Consider the following 16061-nt stretch of genomic DNA (forward strand, 5'->3'; position numbering starts at 1 on the left):
GGCCCTATTTGTCTCGAGCATCCACGAAGTTTGGAATCTTATTGATTCTTTGTGCACACGATTATACTTATGATGAAGTAGCGGCGTTTCCTGCTATTCCTTCCGCGAGCATTTGCGTTCAAATCTGCGAAAAGTCCAAGTCCATCCACCACTAGCTGTCGATTACCCAGGACCAAAGGATCCGGTAGGGAGCCTCACTCTACTTACGAATTGAGTCCGTACCGCATCAAACAGGCCTTCCCAAGAGGTAATTGTAGATCAGCCTTTCCGTATATCCTATATTGCGTTCACTGGGAAGCGCCCGCCTTCTGGGCATAGCATGTTCCCCTAACCCATCGCAGATCACATATCGGCCACGTGATTTTGTTAAGCGTATTCTCATCAAAGGCCTTCAGAATTGAACTTGGCAGAATGTCTGCAAACACTATTTTGATTCCTTGACTCACCTTTTATCTGCATTTAGACTGCTTAATAATTACTGTGATGATAGTACTTAGATTCCACATGATTTTCTCGATTAATAAAGAATTCACATATTTTAGGTCCGCTGAAAACCCTAGGACTCTTCCTCGTTTCCCATACGCATAAGTACCATGTCTAGTTCCGCGAATGCTTCAAGCAGAGAATGTGCCTAATATTCATTGTTCGGTTGGCACACTTAAGACCCCACTTGTTAGAAACGCCGGATATCATTTCTGAACCATATTCCCTGATATTCATCACTAAACTGCTACGTATCTCCACATATTGAGCAAACGGGGAGGACTTAGCAACCGGCGACATGAATTCTTCTCCCTCTTTTCCTCATAACTCCCCCCCTCAGAATGATTTGCTGAGAGAACTTTTCTCCGCTGGACAGTCATTTTGATCTCTTATCCAGGTGCCACCTTTAAAGTTGGGGTTTGGTTTACTAATTATAACCACGTCGATGTTGTCCTCACACGTGGTCTGCCAGAGTAGGGTATGTGCCGCCTTATAGCGATTAGAATTGATCCCATATTCAACCCTCGTTCATAAAGATCTCATCATTCCTTGATGATCTAGAACCTTCTAGCTTTCTAGCCTTCTAGCTTTCCCTTTGCCCTAGAGAAGAGTCTCTAGTCAACCAAGGAACTGATCAGTGATTATATCCTTAGATTTCTTAAACCTTATGAGATCTCTTCCTTGAGACCTTCTACAGCGGGGAATATTTTCTTCCAAAATAACGAGCGCTGTCTTTGCCTAAATTTTTCGGAGAATCCGGGAATATAAAAGCCCCATCTAACTGGTTGGAGATCATGATCACCTTTGGTCGTGCTGCTCTTCCCCTTCCTCTTTTTGCTTGTTGAGAACTACCTTGCTACAGGCCTCTATATTCTCCCTTCAAAATCCACCCCCTTCACAGGGGCTATGGTCATGTTGCCCAGCAACATTTGTTCTGTGTTCTTGGAATTCATTTCTGTTTTCAAGCTCCTTTCCTTTCAGGGATTCTCATATGTCAGCCGGCTTCTTAACATGACCTATATGTTTTGGTGGCTCTCTAAAGGTTCCACCTCTAATCTAAATGAGAATATTGAGCTGATCGAATCGAGCTAAGAACCTTTGATTTCTTGGTATTTACCTTTATTTCTTTCTCTAAATTCACCGTTATTTGAGCAACGACCAAGACTGGATGAGAGGGCAAACAGTTGGTCTCATCGTACTGGCAGTGATTGAAGAAGGTTGTTATCGTTAATTGAACCGTGATCCACGAACTCGTAAAAAGAAATGTTTGCCAATAGTGACTTCATGACGGATGGTGTTAGATTTTGCGAGTCGAAGGTCTGTACTGCTATGAATAGACGGGGACACATCACCCGAACTTGTTCAAAATCATGGTTTAAGGCCAAAAGTTTAATAAAAACGCTCCCAAGGATCTTCATATTTCTCCTTCTGATAGACAGTAAGAGCGTCCCTCTAACCACCTCAGGTTCTTTTACAAAAACGTTTGGCTGTCAGCCTGAATTCAAACTTCACTATTATGACCAGTGAAGCGAACGTGGATGGCCTAATGCTAGAAGCCGATTCTGGTCACACCATTGTGAAGCCCAATCCATGGCAAACCATTACGAAAATAAGGGGCTTGTGGTCCGTAAATCCGATGAACGGCCTGCCTTCAAGGGAGAAACGAAGTATTTTATAGCAAAGTACGCGGCGGTTGCTCACGATCGTAGCTACGTTGAACTGGGTTAAGCTGCTTCAAAAAAAAATTCAACAGTTGCCAGATGCCACCCTTTGGCCAAGAGTGCGCCTACCGCTGTATCTGAGGCACCAACGAACACAGCTAGGGGTGCATCTGGCTAAGGAAGTGCCGGTAGTGTTGCATCAACAAGCTGTTGTTTGATTGTCTCAAATGCATGGACGTCCTCAGCAAACCACGCAACCTTGCGGGAGTCTTTGGTTTTTTTGTTTTGGGCCCAAACAAGTATCCGTTAAAAATCACTTAGTGATAAGCGGCCTTGGGCAAGAAACGACGATAGAAGTTTAACATGCCCAAGAACCTTCGCAGAACCTGTACCGTGGTTGCAAGGGGAAGCTTCTTATCGCCTCTAGCTTGTCTGGGTCAGATATGATACCGTCAGGGTTTATTGAGTGGCCGAGAAATGTCACCTGTTTCTATAGGAATCTGCGTTTACAAGGTTTAGGACAAGTCCGGAGACGTTGAAAAATGCATTCGCAATGGTCCAACTGCTCACATTCTAAAGGAGAAGCGACCAAAGCATGATGCATGTAAACGAAGCAAAAGTTCAAGTTTCGCAAGACAGAGTGCATGAACATCTAGAAAGTTTGCGCAAAATTCTATAAGCCAAAAGTAATCCGGGTGAACTCGAAGTGTCCATATGGCCGCTGTTTCGCTTAGGACCAAATGAAATGGAGGGGACCAACAGCTATTAGAAGGCCTGCAGATACCCTGTTTCATCAGATCATCAACCTCTTTCTTCGCAACAGCAAGCTTCCGGGGGAAAGAGGACGCAACTTTGAGAAGATAGGGAAGACGGTAGTATTGATGTGGTGCTGTGCATTGTGCTTGACCGGCTTGGAGAAACTACTTTCCGGAGTAATGTTGTGGTACTTTCTGAGGAGTGCGCGAATGCTGTGGTCCTCGAAAATAATCAAAAGAGTGTCGTCTTTGCAGGTAGAAATTTTCCCTAACGACTGTGGAGAGGTTGCGGGGTCTATCAAGGCTTTGTTCTGAAGGGCCACCAACAGCCCATAGTGACACAGGAAGTCTGTGCCTAATATGGGGGTGCTAATGTCCGCCAGAACGAATCACCGCGGAAACGTCCGACGGAGTCCGAGACTCACGTCCATTTGCCTATAGCCTATAGGTGCGGATGGGAGAAGAGTTTGTGTCGTAAGTTTTGCAGGATTGAGGTGTTCGGATGGGGTATAGCAAGAACCGACACCTCAGCGCCCGTGTCGACCAGGAAGCAACGCCTGCTCAGAGAGTCGAAGATTGTAAAGCGACGTGGTACTGCGCTTCTGGTAACGTCGCTGAGGTACCCAGCGAGCCAAGTTTTTTGTTAAACGTGCATCCGGTGGTACATTTAATCCCTTGAGCTCTGTATTTACGATGGTTCCCGATGAGTGTCCCGGCATGCGACTCCCCGAACGCCCTTTTCGGGAAGCAGACCTCGACCGTGATCGTAACTAAAATCTACCCCCGCCCCCCTAACTCAGCTGCCTCATTTTTCGAAGCAACTTTCTGGGGGTACGATCGTCCAACGTCAGCTCATTTAGTAGGTCATTAAGCTTTGCTTCCTCACTAACCGAAAGTCGCCGAATTAGCTGCTCCTTCAAGCGCACGCACGAGCAACCCTCAAGCACGTCCGAAACAAGCCGGATGGTCTCTTCGTCGAGACCGATGAGGGCGCGGTAAACACGGGCGGTATCCGCCCTGATGCCAGCCAGTACAAATTACGCCTCCAGTTGACGAAACCATGCCCGAAAAGAGACGGAACAGCATCTAGCATGTGTGCTGATCGGCGACGATTGCCGTATAATATCCACTTTTCATCACATAGCACTATTCTGTGCAAAAATGCATCGCTTCTGTTGCGGGAGAGAAAAGAACTGCAAATTTCCATCCGAAGTGCAATGTTTTGCTCCGTAAGGGCATGCGGAACCCATTTGTCAATTTCTTTCACCTTTCAATGTTGTTGCATGTGCCGGGAAACTGTCGAATAGTGTAGGCCCAGTTTCTCTGTCTTTCACCGACTGACGTGTGTCGGATTCGACTAGCAAATGCAGCTCGTCGTGGTCAATCGATGGTCCTGGATATCCACGTGGCTCACTTTGAAGGTTTACGTCGCCTGACCGGAATTTTTCAAACCACCGCCGTGTGGTTCGTTCGCTTACCGTATCAGCTCCGCTGCTTTATGACCGAGTTTGAACTCATACAGGAAAAGTATACGTTCTTGGTTCTTTTCCATCCTTTTTTCCTTTTATTCACTGTTATCACAACGATGGTCAAAACTGAAATGACTCCTTGATTAGATGTAGGAATATTTATACTTCATTATCCGACACCAACAGGGCCAGCTGGTGATGGTTTGATACAGCAAAATCGCAACTTGTTATCAACGTGATTTTGGAGTAGGTACTGGAGGGAGTAAGCCTATGGCCATAGGATGTCGACTTTGAATTAAAGTAATCAAAATGGATCTGATGATGTATTTCGCTAGCATAAAGATACTCAAGTTCCACCCCCGCGACTGAATGGACAAATACTATCGCATTCGAAATTAAATTAATTAACAAGCCGCAGTTTGCGCACCTGTGACTTTTTTTGGTAGGCGGGGAACTTAAGACACCGAGATCTGCATGAGACACTGGCCAATAGGGGATCATGTCGTGAGACTTGGTATATTTTTTAATATGCGCTTCTGACGTTGTCTCATGCCCTTCTATTGCTATTGGCCCAACTTTGACTAGAAAATGGGCAAGGAATGCTAGATATGCCGTTCTCTGTTATGGGTGTATTCCTGTCACCCATAGGAATAACAGCACTCTAAGTGCAACGATAATGAGATTGTAGTAATCTCATGGAAAACGAACTCGGAAAGCTACACCAAAGCCGGCATTAAATCTAGGAACGTTCGTGTTGCCGACCTGTTGCCAACTGTTGCCAACTTGTATGTTATTGTTGGCCGAATAGGGGATAGCACGTCGATCGAAAGGCGACTCAAAACTCAACTGCAATGTGTAACACACAAACTAGCAACAGTTAGCAACCAGCCAACAACACGAACGTTCTTAGGTTTAATGCCGGCTTAAGATTGAGAAAACTGTAGGGAGACCCTATGCTACTTGAGGGAGTAGATCGGAGACATACTTTTATATTCGCCATTGAATAACTTGTAATTGTGTGAACCTAAAAGTAGATTTCACCCTGTTGCATATATACCACTTATTCTAAGAGGCAAAAAAACCCTCATGAATAATTCAAACTTCGGGACGGAAACGCGGGAGAAGTCGACATATCACAAATTAAACTTATTCACCAAAGATTAGAACCGACCAAAAGGATTTAGATAAAAGGAAGTGAGGAAATGCATCATTATTTTCCCCAAACGACATTCCTCCCCTTCTATTCCAGCTTCAAATAATGATGATGCAACCACGGACATTTCTCATCTGCACCCAAGCATTCACTTGCATACATATGAGATTCAAGTATCTGTACATAGCCTCGAATGTACATATACCTATACTCAATATACCTTCACTATGCCAAATTAGACACGTTTATCACAAAAGCAAAATGGACGAAATAAGCAAAAGATAGAAGCAAGCGATACACAAGGAGAATACGCCAGGAGCCTTAGACAAGACCAAACGAAATGTGCGGGCTGCCTACAGCCAGTTTGAGCCAGTGTAATGGAAAATGCATTGCATAGAGTAAAACCACAACAAACATGAAGAATAGTTGGAAATAGATTCCATACTCGTATATACTCGTATGTATGTCCATCTTTTGGGATGGGAACGACGTGCAAACAAACTAAGATCAAATGCAAACGAGACAGGCAAAGGACGAATGACGTCCTTGCTATCTCGGCAAGCGATGATATTCTGTTTGCAATAAAATTGATTTCCATCCACCCACAGATTTTCTTTAATTTTCCTCTGCGTGCCTTGTATGCAGGACCATTCAATATGGAAGTCTTCTGTGTTTCCAGATTTTTTCTCCTTTTTGCCTTTATCAATCTCTTGATTTCGTGACAGACAGACTGTCTCCTGGTATTTCACTTCTTTTCCAACCATGCGACTCTCTCGCCCCATATTCGATTCCTGTCACAATATCTGAATCTTGTGCAAACTTATTTGTAACTGAGAATGCTGTTACCAGGATATGACTGTTGCGTTCCCGCTTGTCGCTATACAAACGACGTTTCGCCTGTCTTCCCGATAGACTTATTCGACAATGGATCCATCTGAAACTATTGAACTGGAGCGAAAGGAGGATGTACAATGGCAACATATATACACACATGAATATGCACGTGGAAGCACACAAGCCGTATAGTGTTTTTTGTATATGCAGAGAAAATATTCGTTGGCATTTCATTTGATCTCCCGTGGGAACAGTAACAAAGTAACAGAGGAAAAAAACAAGCAAACAAACATAAACGTGGATATTGGATGGCTAGAAATGAGGAAGTGGGAGTCCTGCTGAATGCTACACAGTTGACTTTGTGGAAATCATATGCATGTGGGTAGATGGTGGTTGTGGAGAATTGCCCTCGAAAACGCTTGTGTTCGCTTCCAAACAATAATAACGATGATCATCAAAGGATCAGAGCTGGCTCTCTGTTTTTAATAATGTATGACAACATTTAATATGCCGGCACAAGGCTCTTTCTTGGAGCTGGCTCTCAACAACAAACCAGAATAATAGCAGATCAATAAATCTCACCCCCAAGAGGTTTTTTTGTAGACACAAGGTTCAACGTTTTATGGAAGTTCAATGCACTTTATTTGAAATTTTGCGACGAATAAATTCAGCCCCAGAAGTGGGGCTCGAAAAGTAAACACCTTTCTTTTCGTATTTTCTTACGTTTTCCTCAGTAGTGACTGATTGTTGTGAGCCTCCTGCAGAATCACATCTTCTAGAGTCCGCTCACGCATTAATCCCATCAATTTTCAGCTACGTAATCCAATCCAGTTTGAGCAAATTAAATTTACTTCCCACGCTCCTGAGTTACAACCTACACAATGCTACTTTTGCACTCTAAATGATTTTCATTTGATCCAAGCGTGGGCCTTTGGGTAGGTAGGTAGGTATCAGTGACCGCTCCGAGGAGCCCAATTAGCGCTTTGGTGCGCCGTTTTCATGCCACAAACTCCTAAGACCGTGACTGTTGTTATGGGAGCAGGGTGGCAGAGTCCAGCCGCCTCGGATCTTCAGAGCCAGCGCGTAGCGTTCACCAAGCAAAGCAGCCCTGCAGCTAGAAACCTCTCTGGGGTCCCCAAAGAATGGTTTACCTAGTGTCCGCAGCCTGACTCTAGCCAGAGCTGGGCAATCGCAGAGAAAGTGCATGAGGGTTTCCCTTCCTTCCCCGCAGCTTGGTCAATTCGAGTTGTAGGGCACGCCGAGCCTAGCGGGATGGTCCCCTATGGGCCAGTGCCCCGTGCAGACCGCCGTAATCTTGAATGCATTTGCACGCGTCTGACACAGGAGCTCTCGTGATCGGGCTATGTTATAAGGGGGACAAATTCTCCTTGACTTGGCACAGCTTGTAAGCCTTCGCCATCTCAGGTCCGCGGCGGCTAGGTAGTGCGAGTAGACTCCGCCCCCGACAGCCGCCAGCGGAACACCGACTGTATTCACCGAGGGACTGCCGAGAGCAGAGCCTTGCCTGGCCAATCCGTCAACCCGCTCATTCCTCCCTATGTTCCCATGCCCGGGAACCCAGAGGAGAGTGACCTTGAGCGTGCCGCCCAGACGGTTAAGCGCGTCTCTGCACTGCCCCACCAGCCGGGAAGATGTCGTCGTTGAGTACAAGGCCTTGATGGCCACTTGGCTGTCGGTCAGAATGGCTATGTTACGCTTGGGACTCGAATCACGCTCCAGCCATCGACAGACTTCCAATATCGCCAGTAGTTCCGCCTGGAATACACTGACGAAACCTGGGAGACCATACGACTTGGATGCACCGTATGTATTCGAAAAAACTCTCACGCCGACTCCATAGGCCATCTTTAATCCGTCTGTAAAGAATACTGTGTCATAGTCTTGCAACATGCCGCCGGTCTTCCACTTTGCCCTGGTTGGAAGGTCCACAGCAAAGTTTCTCGTCAAGTTCAGCTTATGTGTGACATAGTCCGTGGGGAACGCCCAGATTTCCCGAGGTATTTCATCTTGGATGTTGCTGTGCCCATAGGACTTCGCTGCCCAGCATCCGGACTCACGTAGTCTGACGGCAATGTATGCTGCAACATATTTAATGTGGAGGTCTAGGGGGAGGAGATGCAGGAGTAAAATGAGAGCATCTGCGGGACAGGACTACAAAGCCCCAGAAGCACCAGTACACGCGGTTATTTGAATCCTATTAAGCTTCGTTCTATTGTATTTTTTCTTCGAAGCCTGCCACCATACAATAGAGCCGTACGTTAGGATCGGACGCACTACAACGGTGTACATCCAGAGAACCATCCTCGGCCGGAGACCCCATTTCTTTGCAAAGGTTCTCTTGCAGGCATAGAAGACTATACAGGCCTTCTTAACTCTCAATTCTATATTCAACCTCAAATTTAGCTTAGGATCCAGGATTACACCCAGATACTTTACATTAGAGGAAAGAACCAATCTTTGTTCATTAAGCCGTGGTAGGTGGAATTCAGGTATCCTTGTCTTGGTAGTGAATGGCATCAGTTGCGTTTTGGTTGGGTTTATGCTGAGTCCGCATCTTGCGGCCCACAGGCACACCGGCCTTTCAGTAGTGCCGCTCCGAGAAACCCAATGTACAATGTGGTGTGCCGTTTTGAAGGCACAAACTATTAAGACCGTGTTTGCTGTGGGTAAAAACAAGGGAACAGAATCTAGGTGGCTCGGACCTTCACAGTCAATCCGCACCCCATAACCAGATAAGGGGGTTTAGAACCTGACCTTAGTCCTGTATTGCGAGCCTTGCGTAAGCGCTCTCGTAATAGAGCCGTGTTGTAGGAGAGCCATATCTTCCACTATTTTAGGCAGGTGATGGACATTCGCCATCTAGAATCAGTGGCTGCTAAGTAATATATGTAGTTTCTACCGTCGTCAGCGGGACGTAGATTATGCCACCGAAAAACTTTCAAGAACAGAGACCCACCTGATCAGTTCGTAGGGCTGCTAATTTTTCTCTATGTTACTGTGACCAGGCACTCAGAGAAGGACGACTCTGAGCGTAATCCACAAACTATGCAGTGCAACTCTACACTGTCCCACCAGCCAGGAAAATGACGACGTCAATGAGTACAAGTCCTCAATGGCCGCTTGGAAATCAACGTTATGTTTGGAGCTCGGATCATATCCATTTTTAAGATTTTCTGTAAAACGAAACGTTATTAAAATCGGTTTACTGTCTGCTTGTCTGTCTTTTTTTTCCGGAGGTGGAAATCTTCCAAAGACATTGGTACACATGTTCCAGCGTGTGGAATTTTTACCCACTAAAACCACCCCCTAAGTTCTGTCCTCTTTCCCGCGGAACCACCATAAAGTATTTCGTCGCGGAATGGACATGGCTCTAGCCTTTTCCTTCGCCCATCGAATGCATTCGCAACCGCGCCTTACTCGTCTCCTTTGCTTCTCTTAATCTGCACTGAATCCGGCCTACCATGTCGTTCACTGCATCCCAGCTCTCCTGATATGCAAGCATTTTTGCAAATACATTTTCCGGTGCTTGTCTTCCTCCCATGTCTCCTTTAGATATTTCATTTCTTCAGCGAATCTAGGATAATGGAAGAAAACATGCTCGGGTCCTCCAGAATACTGTCCCAGCTGGGACAGTTGGGTGAGCTGTCCAGTTTAAACTTATAAAAGTATTTATGGTAACCGCAATGTCCCGTGAAAAATTGTATGAGACCATAGTTTATCTCACGTTGCGTTCTCTGCGTCTACACCTTGATGCTGGGAATCAATTTGTGGGTCTATCGTCCTTTTTTCACCTGTTCCCACCGTTGCTGCCACCTACCTAAGGATTCCTCCCTTTCAGCGTTTTTCATTTTCCGATCAGAGGAAAAATCGGGTCCATCATAGATACGTGCATCGTGGTCGGCGTCATTCCGACTACTGCATAGGTCGCTTCGTCGGAGATGGTTCTATAACAACAGCACGCTCTTAGGGCGGTCTTCCCGTACACCACGCTTATCTTTTGAGCATTGCATGCGGTATACAATGGGGTTGGCCAAATTGGCGTTGCCTAAAGCAGTATAGAACTCACCACTCTAGCAGCATAGAACTCACCACTCTAGCAGCATTCTACGAGTACATCGCGTCATTCCAACATTTGGCATCATCTTTGACAAAGCCATTTTGTAAGTGCTGCTTGATATTCAGCCTCGCATCTAACATTACTCCAAGGTATTTAATTGCTGGTTTTGAAGTAATGATATGCTTCCCCATTCCGGTACGGGCAGTGGTTTCCTTACGCCCCTTGGTCATAAGCACCCCCTCTGTTTTATCCTCCACGAGTGCAAGACCTGCATCTTTCAGTCAGTGCAGTGATTACTTCCGATGAATACAATTCCATATCTGCCGGATCTTTTGCTACCTCATCGGTGTGTATTGTTGCCTCGCTAGCAACTGTGACATTGAGGACATCATTATACATGATGTTCCAGAATAACGGTCCCAGCACAAATCCCTGTGGAACACCCGCGAAGACTGTATTCTTTGGTTCCATTGTCTGTGTCGTACCAGAGCCTTCTATCGGTTAAGTAGTTGCCTCGCTGGCAACTGGGACATTGAGGACATCATTATACATGATGTTCCACAATAACGGTCCCAGCACGGATCCCTGTGAAACACCCGCGAAGACAATGTATTCTTTGGTTCCATTGTCAGTGTCGTACCAGAGCCTTCTATCGGCTAAGTAGCTGTCGACTAGCGCAGTAATTTGGTACACCAATGACGTCCAGAGTTGAACGATCACATTATAGTACAACTATACTAATGCCACCCCTTCCGTGCATCGCATTTTCAGCTAAACCAGTGACCAGTTTGATGACGTCGACCGTTGATCTGGCCGTACGGAAGCCGAATTGTCGACGTGATAAGCCTCCCAGACTTTCTACAGCCAGGAGCAATCTGTTGTAGAATCTTTCTTCCAACATTTTCCCCATTGTTGACCAGATTTACGCAAAAACACTAACCTTTGTTTTTTCCATGTCTCAGGAAAGATCCCCTCCGTCAAGCATGCTTCAAACAACTTTACGAATATATCTGGCCTCGATTTGATGGCCAGGGCCTCGTTTGGTATGCCGTCTAGGCCGGGGGCTTTGTTGTCTCACAGCCTACCGCAAATCTCAAGTACTTTTTCATTGGTTACAGCCAGATCTAAAGATGTATGTACACTGTAACCCCTTGTGTTCTCCTGAGGGAACAAACCCTGAACGATTTTCAGTAGGAGTTTGGGGCACGTAATTCGTGGACATATAATTCCGACTGGAACCCCGCCTTCTGTCAGCACTCCTGACCCTGGGCTCTAATCGATGCCACCTGCTGAGGCTAAAGTTGCGCCGAAAGGCACCCATCCGTCTTCGGACTGAAAATAGACTTCAAGCAAACTGTCTCCCCCTCGGGGCAAAACGGCCTTCGGGCAAACCGCCTCCGGAAAAACCACCTCTGGGCAAATCAGAACCTGCGGACAACGCCAAGACTGAAGGGAAAGGAGCATTTCGAGCACCTGCGACTAAGGGCATACCGAGGCAACAACCGTCCCCGGACGATCCCAACTCTACGAGCAAAATCAGCAAAGAAGACTGAGCCGGCAACAGCGAAGCAGCCTAAGGATAAGTCTTGTATGACGACAATTCATCCAGCGAATCCTCGTAAGGCATTCAACTTTGCTTTTAGCGGGCAGGTGCATACCATAAAATATTACGGCTAAACTTTGCTAACGAAACGATGAACAAATGGCTCAGACAATACTACCATCTGAGCTGCAATCGTTCAAAAAGTGCTTCTTCTGGCTTCCAGATGAAGAGTGTAATGGTACTGAGGCTTTGAAACAACTTGGTATCCAGAATAATCCCAACGCATCTACTTGGATGCTGCTAGGAGCTTCTCAGATAGATATTCAGCATTATAAAGCGGTGACTGCAGTTATTAGTCGTTGGATCAATAGCTGCAAGGCGTTTATATACTTCATACAAATACCATAGGTTTTTGGTGGGTAAGTCAAGAACTTAAACTTCCGAAATGCTGGTCTCAAAAAACCTCTAGGCGACACGACAAGCTCAAACTAGTCACAAAAAGTCAACAAGAAAATAAGGAGATTCTACGGTGTTTTGGTATGGTTTCTATAATAAAAGGACATACTCACAAAAAGATAAGAATGGTCGGAAAATAGTCACAAATCTTTTGGGATTAAAGACAAAATAACCTTTACCAATAGGTCACTCATGGACGACGAATCGGGCGCAGGACTGTCCTCGGAAAATCCGATTGTGGAATTGGCATGACCCCTCAAAAAAGTAACGACCATATTCCAGGTGGAGATATATGCCATTTCATTGGTAGCAGAAGAATACTTCCGGCAAAAATGGCGGAGACGCACTATTCGAATCTGTTCTGACAGTCAGGGTGCATTATGAGCGCTAAACAACAACAGCATATCCAGCCAGTTGGTGGGTGCGGAGTTGCCAACAAGGGGTACCAACGCACTCAAACATCGCTGGTAATGAGGAACCTGACAGATTGGCTCGCCAAGGGTTTGGATCCACAATGGTGGGGTCAAAGCCAGCTCTTGACAACCGGGCATCAACTGTCACTGTCACTGGGTGAAATTACAAGGATTTACGTATCCGGTGAAGAAATTTTAACCCCTACCGGCAGGCGAAAATCTTTGTAAAACAACCCGGGACCACTAGAGCGGCAGGAGGTTGTCCTTAAGAAGTGGGGCATGAAAGTCTAGTAGGGCTTTTGACGAAACGCTTCTCCTTAAACTACAATATGGAAAAAAGTGGGGTGGTGGCTTCGATTATACGCAGCCAATGTGAGGAGAAGACAGTCTTCATAAGGAAGTGCCCGGCCTCCTCAGATCACAGACAAAGACACCTCGGTAAGGGCTTTTTTTCAATGAAGAATCTGCTCACTCTCCACATCTGGCAAATATTCTTAGATTCACAAAAGACTCCGAACGCTGCACGCTAAAGGCCATTGTTAGTTAGCGTGTCAGCATGTTACAGTTACTTAAAATGAATGAAAAGGATTGCCTCATGTGGAATCGCGTATTGATACTTTCCAGTCCTGCACTGGCTGGTTTTTCTCTGTATTTCGTGGACTTCTTAAGGATTGACGCGGATGTTTTTCAATATCTGCGGTCGTCCTGACTTTGGACATTGAACATCACTTGTATGAAATTATCATATTAAGAAAGGTTAGAGAACGGGTAGTAAAATATCATCGAGACTCCAAGGATGTTTCTGACAAGGGAATAGAAGAGTTTTAAGGAGGGCTGAATTAAGGTAAAGTCGGAGGAGGAACTTGGGACAAAACCAGACATTTTGGAATTTAAATGAAGTTTTTCGTCGAAAATTTTCGTCGGAAAATGGGTTGTCCACTGAGAGAATAGGATAAGGATGTTGGAGAGGGTTTAAGCGAATAGCACATCCAGTGGCATTTGTTGACATTCAGTGTTAGCTTGTTGACCGAACACCAACGGACTAAATTATCAAGTTTGGATTGTAAGAGAGCACAATCCAGCGGAAACGAAACAGAGGCAAACAATTTAAGGTCGTCTGCGTAAAGCAAATACGGGCAGGTGAGGATGGACGCGAGGTCATTGATAAAAAACAGCAAGAGTAGCGGACCGAGTATAGAGCCTTGGGGAACACCAGAGGAAGGAGAGATGGAACAAGATGAGTGACCATGAAAAGAAACTGAAAGGAACGGAATTAGAGATAGGAAGAAAGCCAGGAGATGACTGAGGGAGGGAAGTCTAGTAATGAAAGTTTAGAGAGGAGAATATTATGGTCAACGGTCTCAAAGGCTTTGGAGAAATCGGTATAAATAGCATGTACCTCCTGTCGTGAATTCAAGCATTTAGCAACAAAGTTGGTAAGACCAGAAAGTTTGAAGCCGTAGATCTATGTTTCACGAAACCATGCTGCTTTTTAACAATGAGATGACCGAAAAGTGCGGTCAACCAGTCGTTGACGGATTTTGGAGCAAGAGGAGACAAAAAAAATGGGGCGGTAGTTCACAGCAAGAGAAGGGTCTCCGCTCTTGAGGATAGGGATGATAAGGGTCTCTTTGCAAAGATGGTGAAAGTAGCATTCTTCTAGACTTTTGTTGTAGATTATACTCAGGAAGAGAGAAATGTGGTTTGTACAGTTAAGGAGGAAGAATTTAGGAAGCACATCGGGGTCAGGTCCGACATTGGGGTCAAGATTACCAATGAGGAACTCTACCAAGGAAGGCGTAAGGGGAGGAATGGCCATAGATTCGGAGCAGTCTGCAGTTATGAGAGGTGTAGAGGGTGGAGGGCAAGAGGGAGGAAACACTCAAGGGAAGTAGGTTCAGAGAAGGTCGCAGGAGTGTTGTGGGGAGTCGGCAGTGGAGTCAGCGAAACTGATAGAAGAAAGTGTTTTAAGTTACCGCGGGCAAGGGCGGCTTCATTCCTTGGTGGAGAAAGAGACGTGGTAATGCCACTAAGTAATTCAAATAAGTAAATCATTTATCACTACACTTAATACTGGGCAGAGGGACAAGCACTAGGACGAGCGCAAACATCCATGACAAGGACAATTCGAAGACCCCATGGCTAGGTCCATCCCTGACGCTAAATAAACCCATACATAGCAGGGTCAAAGGACTAGGTAAGGTCTTATCCTGAGTCAACCGATATGTGATGTTCAATCTACGACGCCAATCCCCCCAAAATCAATCTTCTGTTTCCATCCAGATACTATTCTTATACCTTCCTACTTCCTCTTTGTAACATCCGATTCAGTTTCATTGTATTGACTACTTCACCACAAGTCAAATCTAGTGAAATCTATTCCATTACATCACCGACACTCCACTCCATTTATATCCTATCATATCATGTCATTCATTCTTACCACCAACACTTCCACCATTTCGTGCAATTAAAAACGTAGCTAGTCATTTTTCATTAGGTCTTAAAACACAATACTCGAGTCCTTCTCATAAAACTCTTTGTTGACAGTGCACAGCAAAAACCTCCATTACAATCATTTTGACCCATTTAAATGACAAACATGCCTGCCATGGAGCCGACTCCGACTGTAACAACTCCGTGATAAAAAACAACGACTTCTTCAAGCACTCGCTAGTCATTGTATTCATTCGTTCAGAACAACAGCGGTAGCTTTTCTCGCATTTGCATATTAACTCAAGCCAACCCTGAAGCACAGCCGGCACCCCCAAAAACCAAAAGAAAAGTGCTGGAATACCGAAAAAAAGGCACATTCAAAACGGTTTCAAGATTGCAACAATCCAACACATTCTTGAGGACGCATGTAAACGGAGTGTTTAAGTAGTGTTGGCAAAATAATTAAACGAATTCCCTTATACATTTCTCTTCCTGCATTTTTGCTCACTTTACGTTGTCATCTTTCTTTTGTCTGTTTGCCGAAGAACGGAGTAGACTCAACAAAACAGGATTCTCGAAAAACAATGGAGGTTGTGGATACACAGGCAACAAAAAGGACATTACCAGCGGCAGAACAAAACGCTCAAGCTATACGTATGCGCTTGTACATACGTACTACGTGGGTGTACCGCCTGAGGAGCATAGCGGCGAGGGCAAGTTGGAATTGAAATGCACAGGATGCAATAAAAACAGCCAATAGCAGACGAAGACGGACGCTTA

At 45.4% G+C, this 16061-nt stretch overlaps 1 protein-coding gene across 1 annotated transcript in view; it reads right to left on the reverse strand.

Moving 5' to 3' along the window:
• Window positions 1-16061, reverse strand: part of LOC119652263 (neuronal acetylcholine receptor subunit alpha-7-like) — a 222585-nt gene that overhangs the window by 148902 nt on the left and 57622 nt on the right. The window lies entirely within an intron of this gene.

The sequence above is a fragment of the Hermetia illucens genome, chromosome 3 (assembly GCF_905115235.1).
Source record: "Hermetia illucens chromosome 3, iHerIll2.2.curated.20191125, whole genome shotgun sequence".
In the NCBI taxonomy this organism is placed as follows: Eukaryota; Metazoa; Arthropoda; class Insecta; order Diptera; family Stratiomyidae; genus Hermetia; species Hermetia illucens.